An 18,043-nucleotide genomic window follows, 5' to 3' on the forward strand; every position below is an offset into this window, starting at 1 on the left:
ATATACGAACATATAACTTTTAAAAGCAAGAAGTTTTCAAACGACGGGACCATACCATCTGATTGGACACAGAGTCCCTCGGCTGAAGGTGACGTCATCGAGGATATCATCTTGTGAATTGAATACAAGTTGCTCAATATGGAGAAGGACTGCACCGTTTGATTGGTTACCAAGTCCCCAGCTGACGGTGACGTCACCAAGAGTAAGTGGATTGGCCAGGTCCTGACCACGTGGTACGCCACACGGAGCCAGCACAGGAAGAAAGGCTTTTTGCGGTCTGTGCATGTAAGCTACCATAGGATACCGGCTTATTCCAACTACAGCTTGACACCGATTGGAGACTCTTCACGTTTTCATCTTTGGTGGGTGAGTGAGCATACCGCTAGTTCCTAAACAGCTAAGTTTTTATTTATTTAAGCGCACTGGTATTGCTGGTTTTTGATTTCATATTTAGAATCACAGATTGCCGGCTATGGGTACAAACACGCAGAGCGGACCCCTGCATTATGGCTTCTATTAACTTTTGTGATTTATGAACTACTCCGGCTACAATAGTACCATTAGCAATACATATATTTTGCTAAAATTCATACAGACACCACGCTCCCAAGACTGGTTCGCCAGTCTATTTTGTTTATTGAATTCCCCTCATTGGTGTCTTTTTATGAATAATAACTGGATAAAGGAGAAGATTTGTTTAAAGGACATTTCATTTTGGTATACGTCTTTCCCATGGACTGTAACTACATTTGTTAGCACTTGCACCCACAGTATAAGCTCTCATTATAGCTATAGAGTGTGCATGAAGTCCCTTTAATTGTGTTTGACCAATACACCATGGAAAATACATATTCATTTAAGGACATAGATGAAGATAATCTGGACTGTCTAAACCTGGAAGATGTCTTTAATTGTGATTCTCCCAATATAAAATTGGGGGATTTATTTCAGGACTATGAGTACCTTAAACTAAAAGAGCAAAAATTAAAATGGGATAAGTGGATTCTATCAAAGTATTTGGCATTAAAGATGGTGCCGAGAGGCCTTAGGCTAAATAAATTTCCCACATATGATGTTAAAGATGAATTGTTTATAGCTAGATGGAATCAAGCACTTTCTGATTGTTCTCTAACATTGATATCTTTACTAATTGAATACAAGGATACATTGTTGTGTGACGTTAAAAGTAAGATTAACAATATTGAGAATGAAATGTCAAAATTTTCTAATTGTGATATTTACGCTAAATTTGAACAGATTTTCAAAAACACTATAGAAGAATCTAAAAAATTGGTTATACAGACAAAACACACAAAATTTATTAGGGATCAAAAGGATTATTCTCTGGGTACTGTATATGTTTGGAGACGCAAACAGAGAAATAAATCTTGGTTTAACCAAGAAGAGGATGACAACCAGACACCCAGAAATAAGAGTAATAAAAATAGAAACAAAAGAAGGCGCTACAATAGACGAAATAAACAATCAGGAAATGAGGGAAACTCGAATCCTACAGAAAGTGCCAAAAAGGTCACTTTTTCGGACTCTGAGAATGAATGTAGTGATGAGGATAGGTTTGCATCAAGCTTTGAATATATTTCAGGGGATGATGCAAATTCTAGTAATGAAAGAGATGAGATCCCAGACATGCCAGCAGCAATATGTGTACCAACCACCACACAAAAAGGTATTCTTAAAGGACACTCAGATCAAGGGACTAGACCAAAAACTAATGGCACCACTAGTAACCAAATACAAATACATAAATCCACTCCTCAGGTTTTTTGCGAGGACCCCAAACAATTCCAGGGAGGGGGAAACAGGGAAGTTATAGATCCAGTAAAGACAAAGAAAGGACAGACAGAACAGAAAAGATATACTTTGAGAGGGAAAAATGCCAAAGTGAAGAAATACCAATAAACATGGTTATTAATATTTCCAACTATACACTATCTGATTTGGAAATTAGAGTACTTAATTTAGGCCTTGGTTTTGTTCCATCAAGAAAATTCAATCTTTTTCAAACTATACTTGATCTCAATAAACTAATTAGGGAATTAACTTTAATTAAGTTCTTTAAAACGAATAATGAGTCCAATGTTGGTAATTTGGTTCTTCCTCAGCAACAAATTGCATTAAACCCACAACTTTCTTTTGCTGATACTTGTACTCTTATTGATCTAGAAGATCTAAGTAGTATTAATCAAAGGGATGAGGCATTACAAGCTAGTGGGGTTGGATCTAAAATGAAGAACAAATCTAATTTTTACCCTACTAAAACTAGAGGTAAAATACTAGAAGTTTTCCATGAAAGAGTGGTAGATGACTTAACAGACCTATCTAACTCTGTAAACAAGAATGCTTCTAACTTGACCATAAAAGAAAGAGAAGCATTGTTAAAGCTACAAAACAACAAAGATATTGTGATCAGGCAGTCAGATAAAGGCGGGAGCGTGGTTGTAATGGATCAGTCACATTATGTGGCCGAGGCCATGAGGCAACTTAATGACAGTGACACCTATATGGTTTTGTCTAATAATCCTACCAAACAGTACACTAGAGAATTGTCTCTTCTTTTGGATGAGGTGGTGGAGGAGGGTCTCATGGATCAGGAAACAGCCAATTTTTGTCTGGTTGCTGATCCTGTGACGCCCATCTTCCACCACCTCCCAAAAGTACATAAGAGTCTTATCAATATCAAGGGGAGACCCATAGTGTCAGGTATTGGCTCTCTTTTAGAGCCATTGTCTAAATGGGTTGATGATCTGTTACAACCCATGGTGACTCTATTACCAAGTTACATTCGTGATACATCACATGCCTTACAGAGGTTGGAGCCAGTGGTTTGGAGGGAGGAGTACAGTTGGTTGACAATTGATGTCGTATCACTGTACTCCTCGATTCCCCATTCACAGGGTCTCCAAGCTATCGAATTCTATTTGAACCTTTTCTCTGATTTATCATTTGAATCTAAAATTTTGGTAGTCAGGGTTGTGAAATTTTTATTGGAACATAATTTTTTTATGTTTCAAGGACGCTACTACCTCCAGAGACGTGGCACCGCTATGGGGGCAAAATTTGCCCCCTCATATGCCAACCTTTTTATGGGTTGGTGGGAGCGGTGCCATGTCTATGGAGGTAGTACCTCTGGATTTAATCACATTGTTTTGTACATCCGCTTCATTGATGATTTGCTTATTGTTTGGTCCTCGGACCAACAATCGGCAAAAGAATTTGTTGAGCTACTGAATATCAATGAGGTGGGAATACAGTTCACATGTGAGTGGCAGAAAGAAACAGTTAATTTCCTGGATGTTACCCTTATTGGAGATATCCAGGAAGGCAGGGTCAACTCAGCTCTCTATCGGAAACCTATCTCAGGAAACAATCTCCTTCATGCCCGCAGTTGCCATCCACGGCACGTCTTCAAAGGAATTGCCAAAAGTCAGTTCCTGCGGGCAAGAAGGAATTGTACGAAAGAAGATGCTTTCCAGAGAGAGAGCAGAGATCTGAAATCAAGAATGCTTAAGAGAGGTTATCCCAGCAAAGTAATTGATAAGGCCTTTTTTGAAATTAAAGATGGAATGGAGACGCACGAGTCAAAAAAACAAACACAAAAACAACACCAGTGTGACACAAAAAAACAATTGAGATTCATTACGTCATATTCTAATCAATATGATGATGTATGTCGAATTATTAGAAATAACTTACCCATTCTTATGGGAGACAAACAACTAAAAGATGAAGTAAAACAAGGGTGCATGTTTGTACCAAAACGAAATGTGACAATAGGGAATATTTTGGCTCCCAGTATGTTACAAACAACAGGCACCTCCGGCTCATCTTGGTTAAAACATAATGGCACCTTTAAATGTGGAAGAAAAGTATGCACCTCCTGTGATCATATTAATATTTCTCCCACATTTAAATCCCATATAACAGGTGAGGAATTTCAAACTAGGGGATGCATAAATTGTAGGAGCAAATATGTCATTTACATCATAGAATGCACCCAATGTAGGAGGCAATATACAGGTAGGACTACTAGGGAGGTAGGCAAACGCATAAGGGAACACTTGTCTTATATCTCTAGCAAAAAAACATGTTCAGCTCTATCCACTCATTTTATTGAATTTCATAATCAGGATGTCACAACTTTCAAATGGCAGGCCATCGAACAAATTGGCACACCACCAAGAGGTGGAGATAAATTGTCCATCCTAAGCAAACAAGAAATCTATTGGATTTTTAAAACAAAGTGTCTTTTGCCTAATGGGTACAACTCAGAGTATGATGTTATTAACTACTGGCAAAAATAAACCATCATGCTAAATTACCGTCCATTATTTTCTCTCCACTGCAGTTAGGTTGCTTTACTTATTGCAGTAAAGGAAATTAAAATATGGCTAGTTATAAGACACTCAAGTTAAACTACATATACTTGATTAATTTTGAGTCTCCCACTGATTATGAATCTTATACAAGTATTGCTTCTTTGCATGGGATATTATAATATGTCTTATTAACCAAAGTTTAAATTGGGTTTAATAATAATTTTTATTATGCACATAACAAGCATCTTATGTGTAGATTAGATATTTACTTTGATTGCTGTCCCATGCAGGTATATGCACAGAGAAGGGAATAAAAGCGAGTGCATGTTTGTGTTTATGCATGTACATGCACTGATGTGCGTGTGCATGTATGCATACATGTATATGCACCTAAGATGTAGTTATTTTATTTTATCTTATTTTATTTAAGGTGTCCAAATCTTGCATGATGTGTTTTCTTGCTCTACTCTGTTGAATTTCCAAAGTCATTGGCATCCCAAATATACATAATATACATATAAGTCTATAATATTTGAGATCTATTTTTATTTGTATTATTTGTATTATTAATCTTCATCTATTTGTTCGTTCACTCACTAAATGTTAAATATTTACACAGAATGTCATTATGATATGTATAGGGTTAAATTTTGAAGTCTTGTTGTTTTTAACCAATCAACATATAGTGTTAGACTTAAAAGGGTGCACCTCCCAACAGGTGTTATTCTATGATTACGGTCAATACGACCGAAACCGGTCAGAAGTTTTGTCTTCACTAACCCTGTGTTGCTGTATGTGGTCATCATACAATTTTAAAGAATAAAGCTACAACTGATTTTCACTTTCTTGTTCTGGATATACTTTTTTGTTTCATATTTTGTGGATTGTGGGGAATCCACTTTTCTTGCCCAGAACAAGAACTTTCCAAGTTTATGGGATACCAAGCAATTATCTCCTTCAGGATTTGCGCCCAGAATATCATTTGGCTGTGAACAGCGGTATTGTATCACCCACCCCCATTATACTAAGAGTGCCTTCAATATACGAACATATAACTTTTAAAAGCAAGAAGTTTTCAAACGACGGGACCATACCATCTGATTGGACACAGAGTCCCTCGGCTGAAGGTGACGTCATCGAGGATATCATCTTGTGAATTGAATACAAGTTGCTCAATATGGAGAAGGACTGCACCGTTTGATTGGTTACCAAGTCCCCAGCTGACGGTGACGTCACCAAGAGTAAGTGGATTGGCCAGGTCCTGACCACGTGGTACGCCACACGGAGCCAGCACAGGAAGAAAGGCTTTTTGCGGTCTGTGCATGTAAGCTACCATAGGATACCGGCTTATTCCAACTACAGCTTGACACCGATTGGAGACTCTTCACGTTTTCATCTTTGGTGGGTGAGTGAGCATACCGCTAGTTCCTAAACAGCTAAGTTTTTATTTATTTAAGCGCACTGGTATTGCTGGTTTTTGATTTCATATTTAGAATCACAGATTGCCGGCTATGGGTACAAACACGCAGAGCGGACCCCTGCATTATGGCTTCTATTAACTTTTGTGATTTATGAACTACTCCGGCTACAATAGTACCATTAGCAATACATATATTTTGCTAAAATTCATACAGACACCACGCTCCCAAGACTGGTTCGCCAGTCTATTTTGTTTATACATTTATACATATATAAATACACACATACACAAACTAAATAAAGATAGAGAACAGGCCATTTATAGGTGCAAACAACTTAAAGAAAGAATTAGAAATGCCTCCTGAAATTAATGCATACAGTTTCCTTTATTGTGTAGTATTTAACATCATTCAGAATTAAAATCATGCAAGGGGTTCCTTAGAAATATGACAAAGCTGAATCATGTTTGCTATGGACCACACAGTGAGTTTTTATACAAATGTGTAATAGAGGAAAAGATCATTCAGCTTGCTCTTTATCTCATTCTGCATTTCCTCAAAATGGAATAATAGAAGTAATAATTTACTAGGCATGATGTGCTATAGCATGCAGTTAACTCTGTTATATCCTAAAAAAACACAGCATGGTATTGTAATTCCTCTTAAACAACCACTATCTTGCTCATATATCTGCCATACCAATCTATTAGTGTTGTTAAAAAGAAAATAATTTATCCTTTTTTATATTTTTGATGGCTGAATATATTAAGATATACTTTAAAAAAATGACCCATTGTTTTAAATTTAGCACAATATAATTCTTGAAACTTATTCAGCTTTTTACATAGGCAATATAAAGTTCCAGCTTGCATGTGACTACCTCACCACAGGTAGTCTCAATTAGAACTCAGACTGACTTCTTTCTGCATGCTAATTAGCAATGTACAGAGTTTCCGTTATATCAATACACAAATAAGCTACCATTTGAACAGCTACAAGGTAAAGTATACTGCACACAATTCTTTGATTCTATTCATTAGATATTTTCCTTCGATCATAGCAAAGCCTTTATCCCCCCCCCCCCCCTCTGTGTCTAGTCACATTAGTTCTAAGCTTTGTGCTTTTTCCCTGCTGATTTGTATAGTATAATAGAGAGAACATGTACTATAATGAAAACAAAGTCCTACATTTATAAAACCATTAATAAGCACAATTCCTGAGATGAGAACAGACACACTGCAGCTTGCATCTTCTGAGTAGGCCAAATGCATACATAACTAACAAAACAAATATGTTCATATCAAATTGAAAGTAAACTTGAACCATCTCACAACAAGTTTTAAGGAATGATTGGCACATGCAATTAGGGTGTATATTATATATATTTTTTCTTTCCATTCAGTGGCTGTTGTGAATTCCAAAGACAATGGTTTGTTATGTTTTGTTTGGTGAAAATAGATTATGAGTGAAGCGCAAATTAACGCATCCGCTTGAGCGTTAATTGTGCTAGAAGTAATCTTTTTTGTGCTTGTCGGGTTGCGCTCGTATTACAAGTTGAAGGTAAACTGTGTTTGCTCTCACGGTAACCCAACGAGTGCAAAAAGCAGAAGTTAGAATATCGCGTGCATGTTCACGTATTCACCCATAGAAGTCAACTGAAAAAAAATGTGAAAACACTCACGCAAACCCGATCGCATAATCTCATGTGCGCTTACCTGACATAAAAATATGAATATTTCACATTCCAATGTTCTGCACATAGCAGAATATGTTCTATTTATTCATATATCTGATTTGATATATACAGTAGATCTGTTTTGTTACAATATATATATATATATATATATATATATATATATATATATATATATATATATATATATATATATATTCAGTATTTCACAAAAGTGAGTACACCCCTCACATTTATGTAAATATTTTATTATATCTTTTCATGTGACAACACTGAAGAAATTACACTTTGCTACAATGTAAAGTAGTGATTGTACAGTCTGTATAACAGTGTAAATTTGCTGTTCCCTCAAAATAACAAAAGTGAGTATACCCCTAAGTGGAAATGTTCAGTTTGGGCCCAAAGTGTCAATATTTTGTGTGGCCACCATTATTTTCCAGCACTGCCCTAACCCTCTTGGGCGTGGAGTTCACCATAGCTTCACAGGTTGCAACTCGAGTCCTCTTCCACTCCTCCATGATGACATCACATAGCTGGTGGATGTTAGAGATATTGCGCTCCCCCACCTTCTGTTTGAGGATGCCCCACAGATGCTCAATAGGGTTTAGGTCTGGAAACATGCTTGGTCAGTCCACCACCTTTACCCTTAGCTTCCTTAGCAAGGCAGTGGTTGTCTTGGAGGTGTGTTTGGGGTCATTATCATGTTGGAATACTACCCTGCGGCCAAGTCTCCAAAGGGAGGGGATCATGCTCTGCTTCAGTATGTCACAGTACATGTTGGCATTCATGGTTCCCTCAATGGTTCCCTCAATGAACTGTAGCTCCCCAGTGCTGGCAGCACTCATGCAGGCGCTGACCATGACACTCCCACCACCATGCTTGACTGTAGGCAAGACACAATTGTCTTTGTACTCATCACCTGGTTGCTGCCACACACGCTTGACACCATCTGAACCAAATAAGTTTATCTTGGTCTTATTGGACCACAGGACATGGTCCCAGTAATCCATGTCCTTAGTCTGCTTTACTTCAGCAAAATGTTTGCAGGCTTTCTTGTGCATCATCTTTAGAAGAGGCTTCCTTATGGGACAACAGCCATGCAGACCAATTTGATGCAGTGTGTGGCGTATGGTCTGAGCACTGACAGGCTGACCCCCCCCGCTAACCCCTTCAATCTCTATGGAAATGCTGGCAGCATTCATACATCTATTTTCCAAAGACAACCTCTAGATATGATGCTGAGGATGTGCACTCAACTTCTTTGGTCGACCATGGCGAGGCCTGTTCTGAGTGGAACCTGTCCTTTGAAACCGCTGTATGGTCTTGCCCACCGTGCTGCAGCTTAGTTTCAGGGTCTTGGCAATCTTCTTATAGCCTAGGCCATCTTTATGTAGAGCAAGTTAGCAACCATTCTTTTTTCAGATCCTCAGAGAGTTCTTTGCCATGAGGTGCCATATTGAACTTCCAGTAACCAGTATGAGAGAGTGTGAAAGCAATAACACCAAATTTAACACACCTGCTCCCCATTCACACCTGAGACCTTGTAACACTAATGAGTCACATGACACCGGGGAGGGAAAATGGCTAATTGGGCCCAATTTGGACATTTCCGCTTAGGGGTGTAGGTAATTGTTTAGACATTAATGGCTGTGTGTTGAGTTATTTTGAGGGAAATTTAAACTGTTATACAGGCTGTACACTCTTATGTTTATTACACTAAAATGTGTTTAAAATTATCACAACAGACAGACACATTATTTTAAACACATTGTTTCCACAGCAACATAATAAACTGGTATATTACCCAGTAGTGATGTCATATTTTGATGTTGCTAAACACAATACAACCTGGAACACACAGAATGGCATCCAGTACTCATGATAATTTGAAGTTATGTTACTTCTGGTTGTGTTGAATATCATGGTTTTGCATTCCAGCAATTAAGTTTGTTTTGCACATGAAGTGGTATGTATTCTTTATGTTTTGCTTGTTTACTATTGAACTTTGTTCTGATGAAGGGGGTAATCTGATTCTAGAAATATCAAAATAAATTTGCCCACTAGGTTGTAAACTTCCTGATATGATTTTCCCCAGCAATAAGTGATCAAATTATTTATTTTGTGTTGGATCTATTGATGATAATTGATAGACATGTGCAGCACATTTTTTATGCAGTAGTCAATATTTGTTTAGTTTAAAACTAAACAAATACTGAATATTCAGGTGAACATTTACTTTTTATTTTCATTAAGGAATGTTTATATTCCTTTGCTACAGGTGAAAATGTTCACCTGTAGCCTTATACTTACCTATAGCATGCTGGAGAGCCACGTTTTTCCAGAGCCTTCTTCACAGAGTCCCAGGCCACGCTCTGTGACAAAGGCGTGGGATTAACAAGGCTCTCCAGCGAACTAAAGGTATTTAACCATTAAAAACTAATTTAAAGTAAACAAATAAATACTGACTAATTTTGTCAGTATTTGTTTGTTTTCTTTAAATTAGTGCATTTGTTTGGATTTTATTTCATTAAAAAAAAATATCTGTGTTTCGTTATGAATTTGCATTTGTAACAATATGAATGCAAAAACCTAGTAATTGAGCATATACAAAATTTATTTATTAAAATTTGCAGTACCTTTGATGATGTGATGTACAGTGTTATTTATGATATCATATATGATGTCATCAGTATAATGTTATTGAATAATTAATGTATGGTGTCATCATCCAATCATAAAAGGTACAGTAGATATAGTTTTAAATTGCTTAAAAAATGTGTTTCTTGGCTCCGAGGGTTTAAGTGGGCATATAAACTTTTGTATTTCCTTTCATGAGTCTGTAAAAATGTGAACTTTTCTATTATGTATTTATATATATATATATATATATATATATATAAAATATTGAATGAAGATAATCATGTAATAGTCAATAAAACATTGGAGAATAAAGACATTTAATAAAATACAAACTAAACAGATTTAGATCTATATACACACAATGAAAGAAACTCAATGTGAGCAATTTGCAATCATTGTGCTGCTCAGATGCTCTTATTGATTATACTTGTATTTTATTGTTGCCTGCATACCATTGAATGTTTAGGTTAGCCACTGTGCCATAAATTAACATTGTATGTAACCTTACAGTAAATTAAAAAATCTTTATGAATATAAAAAGGCTTCATGAATATTATTTAAAAAAATCCAATATGCAGCAGCACTGTAGTGATAAGAAATGTATTGGAACACAGTGATACAAATAAACTACAACATTTCGGACCTAATAGTCCTTGATCATGTATGTAACAATACGGATTGCGCTGTCTCAAATATCCCATTCATGACTCCTCCTCCTATGACATCATTCAATTAATTACAACTCACTATACATCATTAAAGAAACACTACTCAAAGACATATATTTGTTTATAAAATTTCAGAGAGATCCCACTCTTTGTTCATTCTGAAAGGACCTTTATTTTCCAAATGGTAGATTCAAAATGCCTCCCTCTGTTTTAGTCTTTTTTCTCTATCCCCCCCTCGTCTTCATCAAAATGACATGCAACAGGAGAGTTAGTATAGTGATTTCTTACATTAGACTTATGTTCCATGATTAGATCACGGACCCTCCTTGTCGTCTAACCTGCATATAACCTGGAAGCACATCAGGAGTGGCCAAATGGAACAAATGGGACACTTGACTCAGACATGGACAAAAGAAGCATTAGTGGTAAAAATGTATAAACAAAAGTTAACAGCAAATGAGATTAACATTAAACAAAGGTTTGTAATTTTGTCCGGACACTAACTGTAATTTTTTTGCAGTACAACAGGAACTGTTTTTGTTTTTGCAGAAATGTGGGATCTACCATTTGGAAACTAAAGGGCCTTTATTTAATGATGTATAGTGATTTGTAATTATTTGAGGCTAACAAATAATATATATATATTAAACTACCACAAGCAATTAATGAAGAAATAAACACACAAACGTTTAGGGCTAGATTACAAGTGGCATATATATATATATATATATATATATACACACACACATATTTAGACATGTCTATGGCCTAGATTTGGAGTTCAGCGGTAGCCGTCAAAACCAGCGTTAGAGGCTCCTAACGCTGGTTTTGGCCGCCCGCTGGTATTTGGAGTCAGTGATTAAAGGGTCTAACGCTCACTTTACAGCCGCGACTTTTCCATACCGCAGATCCCCCTACGCCATTTGCGTAGCCTATCTTTTCAATGGGATCTTTCTAACGCTGGTATTTAGAGTCGTTTCTGAAGTGAGCGTTAGAGCTCTAACGACAAGATTCCAGCCGCCTGAAAATAGCAGGAGTTAAGAGCTTTCTGGCTAACGCCGGTTTATAAAGCTCTTAACTACTGTACCCTAAAGTACACTAACACCCATAAACTACCTATGTACCCCTAAACCGAGGTCCCCCCACACCGCCGCCACTCGATTAAAAATTTTAACCCCTAATCTGCCGACCGCCACCTACGTTATATTTATGTACCCCTAATCTGCTGCCCCTAACCCCGCCGACCCCTGTATTATATTTATTAACCCCTAACTTGCCCCCCACAACGTCGCCGCCAGCTACTTACAATAATTAACCCCTAATCTTCCGACCGCAAATCGCCGCCACCTACGTTATCCCTATGTACCCCTAATCTGCTGCCCCTAACATCGCCGACCCCTATATTATATTTATTAACCCCTAATCTGCCCCCCTCAACGTCGCCGACACCTGCCTACACTTATTAACCCTAATCTGCCGAGCGGACCTGAGCGCTACTATAATAAAGTTATTAACCCCTAATCCGCCTCACTAACCCTATCATAAATAGTATTAACCCCTAATCTGCCCTCCCTAACATCGCCGACACCTAACTTCAATTATTAACCCCTAATCTGCCGACCGGAGCTCACCGCTATTCTAATAAATGTATTAACCCCTAAAGCTAAGTCTAACCCTAACACTAACGCCCCCCTAAGTTAAATATAATTTTTATCTAACGAAATTAATTAACTCTTATTAAATAAATTATTCCTATTTAAAGCTAAATACTTACCTGTAAAATAAATCCTAATATAGCTACAATATAAATTATAATTATATTATAGCTATTTTAGGATTAATATTTATTTTACAGGCAACTTTGTAATTATTTTAACCAGGTACAATAGCTATTAAATAGTTAAGAACTATTTAATAGTTACCTAGTTAAAATAATAACAAATTTACCTGTAAAATAAATCCTAACCTAAGTTATAATTAAACCTAACACTACCCTATCAATAAAATAATTAAATAAACTACCTACAATTACCTACAATTAACCTAACACTACACTATCAATAAATTAATTAAACACAATTGCTACAAATAAATACAATTAAATAAACTAGCTAATGTACAAAAAATAAAAAAGAACTAAGTTACAGAAAATAAAAAAATATTTACAAACATAAGAAAAATATTACAACAATTTTAAACTAATTACACCTACTCTAAGCCCCCTAATAAAATAACAAAGCCCCCCAAAATAAAAAATTCCCTACCCTATTCTAAATTAAAAAAGTTACAAGCTCTTTTACCTTACCAGCCCTGAACAGGGCCCTTTGCGGGGCATGCCCCAAGAAGTTCAGCTCTTTTGCCTGTAAAAAAAAACATACAATACCCCCCCCAACATTACAACCCACCACCCACATACCCCTAATCTAACCCAAACCCCCCTTAAATAAACCTAACACTAAGCCCCTGAAGATCTTCCTACCTTGTCTTCACCATCCAGGTATCACCGATCCGTCCTGGCTCCAAGATCTTCATCCAACCCAAGCGGGGGGTTGGCGATCCATAATCCGGTGCTCCAAAGTCTTCCTCCTATCCGGCAAGAAGAGGACATCCGGACCGGCAAACATCTTCTCCAAGCGGCATCTTCGATCTTCTTCCATCCGGTGCGGAGCGGGTCCATCTTGAAGCAGGCGATGCGGATCCATCCTCTTCTTCCGATGTCTCCCGACTAATGACGGTTCCTTTAAGGGACGTCATCCAAGATGGCGTCCCTCGAATTCCGATTGGCTGATAGGATTCTATCAGCCAATCGGAATTAAGGTAGGAATTTTCTGATTGGCTGATGGAATCAGCCAATCAGAATCAAGTTCAATCCGATTGGCTGATCCAATCAGCCAATCAGATTGAGCTCGCATTCTATTGGCTGTTCCGATCAGCCAATAGAATGCGAGCTCAATCTGATTGGCTGATTGGATCAGCCAATCGGATTGAACTTGATTCTGATTGGCTGATTCCATCAGCCAATCAGAAAATTCCTACCTTAATTCCGATTGGCTGATAGAATCCTATCAGCCAATCGGAATTCGAGGGACGCCATCTTGGATGACGTCCCTTAAAGGAACCGTCATTAGTCGGGAGACATCGGAAGAAGAGGATGGATCCGCGTCGCCTGCTTCAAGATGGACCCGCTCCGCACCGGATGGAAGAAGATCGAAGATGCCGCTTGGAGAAGATGTTTGCCGGTCCGGATGTCCTCTTCTTGCCGGATAGGAGGAAGACTTTGGAGCACCGGATTATGGATCGCCAACCCCCGCTTGGGTTGGATGAAGATCTTGGAGCCAGGACGGATCGGTGATACCTGGATGGTGAAGACAAGGTAGGAAGATCTTCAGGGGATTAGTGTTAGGTTTATTTAAGGGGGGTTTGGGTTAGATTAGGGGTATGTGGGTGGTGGGTTGTAATGTTGGGGGGGGTATTGTATGTTTTTTTTTTACAGGCAAAAGAGCTGAAATTCTTGGGGCATGCCCCGCAAAGGGCCCTGTTCAGGGCTGGTAAGGTAAAAGAGCTTGTAACTTTTTTAATTTAGAATAGGGTAGGGAATTTTTTATTTTGGGGGGCTTTGTTATTTTATTAGGGGGCTTAGAGTAGGTGTAATTAGTTTAAAATTGTTGTAATATTTTTCTTATGTTTGTAAATATTTTTTTATTTTCTGTAACTTAGTTCTTTTTTATTTTTTGTACTTTAGCTAGTTTATTTAATTGTATTTATTTGTAGCAATTGTGTTTAATTAATTTATTGATAGTGTAGTGTTAGGTTTAATTGTAGGTAATTGTAGGTATTTTATTTCATTATTTTATTGATAGGGTAGTGTTAGGTTTAATTATAACTTAGGTTAGGATTTATTTTACAGGTAAATTTGTTATTATTTTAACTAGGTAACTATTAAATAGTTATTAACTATTTAATAGCTATTGTACCTGGTTAAAATAATTACAAAGTTGCCTGTAAAATAAATATTAATCCTAAAATAGCTATAATATAATTATAATTTATATTGTAGCTATATTAGGATTTATTTTACAGGTAAGTATTTATCTTTAAATAGGAATAATTTATTTAATAAGAGTTAATTTATTTCGTTAGATAAAAATTATATTTAACTTAGGGGGGTGTTAGTGTTAGGGTTAGACTTAGCTTTAGGGGTTAATACATTTATTAGAATAGCGGTGAGCTCCGGTCGGCAGATTAGGGGTTAATAATTGAAGTTAGGTGTCGGCGATGTTAGGGAGGGCAGATTAGGGGTTAATACTATTTATGATAGGGTTAGTGAGGCGGATTAGGGGTTAATAACTTTATTATAGTAGCGCTCAGGTCCGCTCGGCAGATTAGGGGTTAATAAGTGTAGGTAGGTGTCGGCGACGTTGTGGGGGGCAGATTAGGGGTTAATAAATATAACATAGGGGTCGGCGATGTTAGGGCAGCAGATTAGGGGTACATAGGGATAACGTAGGTGGCGGCGTTTTACGGAGCGGCAGATTAGGGGTTAAAAGTGTAATGCAGGGGTCAGCGATAGCGGGGGCGGCAGATTAGGGGTTAATTAGTGTAAGGTTAGGGGTGTTTAGACTCGGGGTTCATGTTAGGGTGTTAGGTGCAGACGTAGGAAGTGTTTCCCCATAGGAAACAATGGGGCTGCGTTAGGAGCTGAACGCTGCTTTTTTGCAGGTGTTAGGTTTTTTTTCAGCTCAAACAGTCCCATTGTTTCCTATGGGAGAATCGTGCACGAGCACGTTTTTGAGGCCGGCCGCGTCCGTAAGCAACTCTGGTATCGAGAGTTGCATTTGCGGTAAAAATGCTCTACGCTCCTTTTTTGGAGCCTAACGCAGCATTTGTTTTAACTCTCGATACCAGAGTTAAATTTATGGTGCGGCCAGAAAAAAGCCCGCGGAGCGTTAACAGCCCTTTTACCGCCGAACTCCAAATCTAGGCCTATGTATGTATAAATATATGTTAGAGCCTGTTTTTTTGACAAACACCCTAATAAAATATATATTTTAGCACTTCTCACTATTTAATTAATATTTTTAAAATATTTTATTTTCCCAGACATTATATATATATATGAGAGTAACAGTACATTTTACTGATTTCTTTGTTTTTGTTTAATGCAACTTTTTTCTTCTCCTACCTTTTACGCAAAGTTATTCATCACGATTACACTTGAGTGATTTGTAATATGCATGCCAATATCACTTGCGTAAAAGTTAGCATGCCACTTGTAGTCTAGCTCTTAGTTTGATAAGGCATTAGCATGAAATAGTTCATTACAATAAGATTGAACCCCTTTTCTTGTGGAATCTCTGAGTAAGGATATGCTACTAAGTCCCTTCAATCTCAGTTTTTAGGGTCAATATATTAAGGTGCGGATGGACATGATACGCTGTATTGTATCATGTCCGCTGCACATCGATAAATGCTGACATTGTATTTATCATTGCACCAGCAGTTCTGGTGAACTGCTGATGCAATGCCGCCCCCTGCAGATTTGCAGCAAATCTGCCGCTAGCAGGGGGTGTCAATCAACCCGATCGTATTCGATTGGCCTGATTGCTGTCCGCCACCTCAGAAGTGGCAGACGAGTTAAGGAACAGCAGTCTTAGGAACGCTGCTTCTTAACTTCCACTTCAGGCGGACCTGAAGCGGAGTGGGACCGAAGCAGCGTCCTCTGCTTCATAAATCGACCCCTTTGCGTCTGGACTATTTACTAAAATGTGAAGTGAGTTTGTTAATTGTAATAGGGTTTTATGAACTAAAATATGAATTGGAAAGATCACATTGGAGATACGTACAATTTTCCTAAATTCATAATGGAATATTTGTTCTTTAATGGGACTATATGCAATTTAGCTGTCAGGTTATCTTATTTCTGGGCGCTACAGCAATAATAGGTTTAGAGATTGTACTTAGTGGCACTAAGCCCCCCATTTATTAAAGGAATATGAAACCAAACATTTTTCTTTCATGATTCAGATAGAGCATGCAATTCATCTATTTTACTTCTGTTATCAATTTTTCTTCATTGTCTTTGTATCCTTTGTTGAAAAGCAGGAACGTATGCTTAGGAGCCGCCCCATTTATGGAGCACTATATGGCAACAGTTGTGAAAGAAAATTATACATTTTTAATAGCACTAGATCACAGCACTATTTCCTGTCATGTAATTATCCAGATCCCTTCCTATGTTTCTCTTAAACACAGAATATCATGGGAATGAAGCAAATTTGATAATAAAAGTAAATTGGAAACTGTTTTAAACTGGTTTACTCTATCTGAAACACAAATTACATTTGTTGGGTTTCCTATTCCTTTATGGTGCAAGCAGATTTAGTTCCCAGACAGGAAACCATTCCAGAAGCATTAGTGGCTAGTGAGGCAGTATCCACCACCCCATTTATTGTTGCACAAGCAAACAGTTGAGCCAGCCTTCCCCCTACCCTTGCAAAACAAGAGCTAGTCAATCATCATGGATGAATTAGTCCTGGATTTAAGACCACACCTCTGTGGTGATGGTGGAGAGCATAGGAAGCAGACTGCTGCTTCTAATTGCATGCTCAGTATTGCAAAGAACTAAAAACTGCTTTTATCACTTAATAAATGAGGGCTTAAAGGGCCATGATACCCACATTTTTTCTTTCATGATTTAGAAAGATATTGCATTTTTAAACATCTTTCTAATTTACTTCTATTATCTAATTTGTTTTATTCTCTTGATATTCTTTGCTAAAAGCATATCTAGATATGCTCAGTAGCTGCTGATTGGTTGCTGCACATAGAAGCCTCGTGTGATTGGCTCACCCATGTGCATTGCTTTTTCTTCAAATAAGGATATCTAAAAAATGAAGCAAAATAAATAATAGAAGTAAATTGTAATGTTATTTAAGTTTGTATGTTCTATCTGAATCATGAAAGAAAGATTTTGGGTTTAGTGGCCCTTTAACCATCAAAAATACCTATGTAAAAAATTGATTTTTATTCATACACAAAAATATTGTACAAAGTCAATCATGTTTTGGTGTTCATTAAAATGAAAATAAAATTCCAAATGCAAGAAATTAGATTTATTATAGCATACTTATTAAAATATTTACCATGTTTATCTTCAACTTCATTTTTTTTTTGTTTTATTATTTCTAGATCTGTTTTTGTCTGTTTATTTTTGCTAAAAAAATGAATGTAATGCCCACAATCCCACCTTGAATTTTCTTTGTTAGACTTTATTTTTTATTTTTCATG

The 18,043-nt window shown here is 37.2% G+C and overlaps 1 protein-coding gene across 1 annotated transcript in view; it reads right to left on the bottom strand.

Annotated features, from left to right (window-relative positions):
• CSMD1 (CUB and Sushi multiple domains 1) overlaps positions 1 to 18,043 on the bottom strand; it is a 3,127,153-nt gene that overhangs the window by 1,969,712 nt on the left and 1,139,398 nt on the right.

This window comes from Bombina bombina, chromosome 4 (assembly GCF_027579735.1).
Source record: "Bombina bombina isolate aBomBom1 chromosome 4, aBomBom1.pri, whole genome shotgun sequence".
Classification (NCBI taxonomy): domain Eukaryota; kingdom Metazoa; phylum Chordata; class Amphibia; order Anura; family Bombinatoridae; genus Bombina; species Bombina bombina.